Here is a 5046-nt window from a genome sequence, read left to right as displayed (position 1 = left end):
TCTTCCCCAAAGATAAATTAGAGCGCACATTCATTTCGCGACATTCTGACGTTTCCCCTCGTCTCACCTTCACACAGGCATGACTAGGAAGAAAAGGGGAGGGGACGGGGCGCAGCAGGGAAGTGAGCCGGTCTCCCCAGCTCACCCCTTCCCGTCTTCAGGGGAGAAGACTGGCGCTGCACAGAGGCTACAGGAAGTCCGTTTGTCTGTGAGACACTCTCGATCAGTGGTGACCCACGGGAATTAGATCCACGCTTTAGAACTGGCCGGGGCCTCTCTCTTCCATGGACCGGGATGTCTGTGCAGAGGTGCCCACAGCCCTCCGGGGTGTCTGCAAAGTGGATTACAATGAATGGGGCTTTTGTAGCCAAGAGCCGCCCACTCTTGGGCAGCCTTTCCATGGCCCCGGTCCATGGCAGTCGGTTCCCGCAGAACAATAACTGGATTTCCGCTCGTCTCTACCAGGCGCTGACCCCCAGAAAGGGTATGGATCTCTGAGAGTGGGTTCCTGAGGAGGGTCTGCAGGCCCAGAAACTCAGACAAAGGAGTAAACTAAGGCAGGACTGGGGGACGAGGGGGAGAGGCACAGAAGGAAGGGATGGAGAGCCAGCCAGGAGATGGGGCAGAAAAGATGGAAGCCAGAGGGAAGGCAGGGTCTCTGGAGAGAGGCACTGAGGAGGCAGATAAGCGCGGCAGGGGATGGCTGGTAGGGAAGAAGGGTTCTGGAGAGGATCAGGCCTCTCGGAAAGCAGAAGGAGCCAGAAACACGGGACTAGGTAAAAAAGAAGGAATTCCAGGAAGAGTGTGGGAGGGAGAGTCCCATGCCTAGGGATGAGTTAAGCCAAGTGAAGGCTGAGTTGTCTTACACACGCACACACCACTCACACAACTCTACACACACACACACACACACACACACACACCACTCACATAACTCTACACACACACACATACACACACACATGCTACTCACATAGCTTTATACACACACACACCACCACCACCACTACTCACATAGCTCTACACACGCACTCACACATGCACATATACAACACACACACACACACACACACACACACACACACACACACACCGCTCACATAACTCTACACACACACACATACACACACACATGCTACTCACATAGCTTTATACACACACACCACCACCACCACTACTCACATAGCTCTACACACGCACTCACACATGCACATATACAACACACACACACACACACACACACACACACACACACACACGTATGCTCTTCTTACTACTTTACTGTTTGTGAGACTTAGTGAACCCAAACTGCTTCCTTCTCTCCCCACTGGGGTTATTATTCTAGGTGTACCCTGCTCTCCACTTCCATTCTTAGGGTTAATTAAAAATATGAGTCAGAGGGGGACTATCAGGGTCTGCAAAATGCTCACAAAGTGGTGGGCTCTTTGTGTTTCACAATGGGGTTTCAGTCCTCGGGGTGGCACATTCAGCATGCCCACTGAGGTCTGACGGTGGTGGCGCTGGCCAGACATCACTCCTGTGGTTTGAGGCTGGCATAGAGGAGCAGCTAGGCACAACAGGGGACTCGTTTTTTTAAAAACAGACTGGCAGGAAATTTATACTGTAAAAATTTGTTTAGAAGCAAGTTTCTCATGGATATTCAGCAATGACCTTGGGATTCTAGGCCATGAATGAGGAGGCCATGGCTCACCTATACCATGTCTCATAAGGGAGGGGAGGGGCCCTCACATTTCTAGGTGGCTGGGAACAAAAGCATATGGAGTTTGCCCATGGACACAAGAAGTGTCCATGTGTTATGGTAGTATGGACCAAATACGCATGCCGCAACACTGCCCACGGCTGAGGTAGAAACTCAGTGTGTTTCCAAGGGCCAGCAGGCAGTCAGAGCTGAGGAGGCACGAGTTCCAGGCCGGGCTGAAGTTGCTGAGAGCTCAAGCAGGCCTAGCGTTGCCACAGTGGACCCACCACAGTCCTGCTCCTGGCTTCTTCCGCGATTTCATCAGCCGTTCCTTCTCAGACCTACTCAGCAGTAGATGATGAGCCTGAATGTCAGCACCGGCTCGGGAATGCTGCCCGTCCACCACCAGTATGGAGGGCAGGCCCCCTGCCCGGACAAAGCTTGGCAAAGCAGTCCTTTGCAGCCCTCGGAGTCTGGAGGTGTGAAACAGTCTCAGCCGTGGAGGTGGAGCAGCCTCTAGGCACCTTGAAACAATGGCGCAGCAGACCCCGTTGAAAGCTTTTAAAAATTTCCATTTAATTACTTCTCTGTGTGGCTGCTGATGCTCCGCCCTGCGTGGGTGGAGGTCAGAGGACAGTTCGCAGGAGTCAGCCCTCTGCTCCCACCACGTAGGTCCCGGTAGGGAGGGCAGGCGGGCACCCACGGCCGGCGACTTCACCCGCTTCACCATCTCTTCAGTCTGAACGCCCTACCCGACCGCAGTGTTTATTTGAACGGAATCAGTGTTTACCAGCTAGCGTTTAAAGACTAGCCCCCAGGTCCCCGTACCCAGTGTGTGACACTGACCAAGGGCACTGCCGTCTTGTTTCAAGTGCGGCCGCGGGTGTCGGAAGAGCTGTGCGAGGGGACCTGGGTGATAACTGTGGAGCAGCGTGCGCTCAGTGCACGGTCAGCACTCTCCACCACTGCTCCCTTATAGAAACGCCTCAGCAGGTAGGTTTGTCAGTGTTTGGGGTACAGGTAAAGGAGGCGCCACTCCCCATTGTCCCCAGCAGCCCGAGAAGCTCCCCAAGATTCAGACCAACCCAAGATGCATGGCTGAAAAGAAGTTCGGGTACAGCAAGTTTATTCATTCATTACAGGCAGAACAGATTTTTCTAAAGATGCTTACTTAACTGGTGTAAGTACGGGGAGGAAGAGAGGCCAGAGGGGCGCTCGGAAACAAGCCACACCCGGCGCGGCCACGGGCTCCTCAGGAGAGGCACGCACATCCATTTTCATGTCCTTGGGTAGGATTTCGGTGGTGTTTGAACTGAATAGCCTATCACGGGGTAGTTCCTGAGGGACACCTCACAGAACCACAATCAATAAGGTAAAATCTAGCCCACGGGGGGACGAGAGGGTGGGATATCTTCAAGCCGTTTTGTCTGAGGAAATGGAATGATGCCTGCAAAAGATCATAGACACCCATGGGCCTCAAGCCTGAGGCATTGCTACTTTGGTGTGTGTGTGTGTGTGTGTGTGTAAGGAATACTATGCAGGCAGCCTTCACAGCAGATGCTGCCAATTGTGCAGGGGTTCTTGCTTCTCACCTGGAGAGACTCTGGGGTGATGGGTACTTCTCCCTCCTCTAGGCCTCATGATTTCTCTGTCTTTTTGTCTGGCCTCAGGTTCCATTAGTCCCATTTTACAGAAGAGCAAATAGAGGCTCAGAGGCTTTGAAATGCAGCTCCACTTCATATAGCTAGGAAAGCTGGATGCCACGCTGTGGGATGGGTTACACACTGCATTCCAGCTGTCCTTGGAAAATGGCAAAGGATAAAGGGATGTCCCTTGGGGAGATATGGCAGGAGGAAGAGCACAGAATATGAGACCCCGCAGCAGGCTTGGGGACGATGACACCTCAATGTCACAGGAGCGGAATGACAGCCAGACAGCATGGAGGCTGAGCTTGGAGAAACGGGCAGAGGCCTCAGTCTGCACGGGTCTTAGAACTCCATGCTCTTGACACGGACACCACTCAAAGATTTTAATAGAGAGTCTCGGATTCACTTTTTTTTTTTTTTTTTTTTTGTTGGTTTGTTTTGGTTTCTGTGTAGCCCTGGCTATCCTGGAACTTGCACTGTAGACCAGGCTGTCTCTGCTTCCCAAACACTGGGACAAAAGGCGTGCGCCACCACTTGGCTCAGATACACTTTCAAGGCTACTCTGGCCGCAGAAGTGATGGATGTTAGGGCGGAAGAGAGCAGTTAGAAGGCCGCTCTCCAGCGCGCAGTGAGGCAATACAACACTGAGCCTAGGCAGTGAAGGGCATCTTTAAAGGTTCAGGGGATGGCCCTGGTGATTAGAGCGTGGAGAGGAGGGAGCGGGGATGTCCAAGATGGGTCCTCAGAGCCGGCTGAGAACCGCAGTGGCGTAGAAAGGGTAAGTGTGTTCCGGGTGAAGGTAAAGAATCCGGAAGTACAGATTTGGACGTACTGCCTCTGGGATACCTGAGAGGCTCCAGGTCCACAGAGAGCAGCAGGCAGCTGGATGTGCAGATCCAGACAGGCTGTTGGCTACAGGTCCATCTCCTCTACCCTGCTCTGCAGACAGACAGCCCGTCACTGGGAGCACAATGGCAGGAAACATTAGCTGGGGGAACTGGAGTTGGCAAGGCGGAGTGTGATTAATGCAGAAGACATGAAGTCGGTATCGGATGGCAGTAACCCCAGACTCTGTTAGGCTCGGCAGAAAACGATCAAAGAGGATGGCATCAAGGTGGTAATGGATGTTTAGAATCTCCACTCCACCAGGAGGTGGGACATTTTAAGTGATCTGAGGAGATGAAAATTCAATAAAGGCCCAGCTAACTTTTATTTTTAGTGCCAACCTTCAACTGGACACAACAAAAATTTTCGGGCAGTTACTTTATTATCTGATTTGCTGAGCACATTCTGTGTCCTCAGAGCCTTTATGTGGTCGGGGAACACAGCAGTGACCAAAAAGCATTCCTGTCCTTGAGGGCCTTACACCCGATGGAAGACTGAAAACGTGACAAGCAACAAAAGAAAACAAACAAACAAACAAGAACACCTCCTATCCGGGCATCTGCTAGCTTAGGTAACACCTCCACGCGAGTCATACAGAGGGGACGAGGGGACGTGAGGGCTGAGACAGCCTTTGCCCAGTGTATGGCTCTAGAAGTAGCCTTGGGGCCTACTCTTGCTCAGTCAAGTATCCCTCCTTCGAAGCTTCCCTGGTGGCTCTTTGTCCAACTGAGACAAGATAAGGGAGACAGGTGATATAGGGGAGGAACGACGTGATTAACACAGGGTGGCCAGAGAAGACCTGGGGAAGAGAACAAC

Source organism: Peromyscus leucopus, chromosome 12 (genome assembly GCF_004664715.2).
Source record: "Peromyscus leucopus breed LL Stock chromosome 12, UCI_PerLeu_2.1, whole genome shotgun sequence".
NCBI lineage: Eukaryota > Metazoa > Chordata > Mammalia > Rodentia > Cricetidae > Peromyscus > Peromyscus leucopus.
This window is presented reverse-complemented; position numbering follows the sequence as displayed.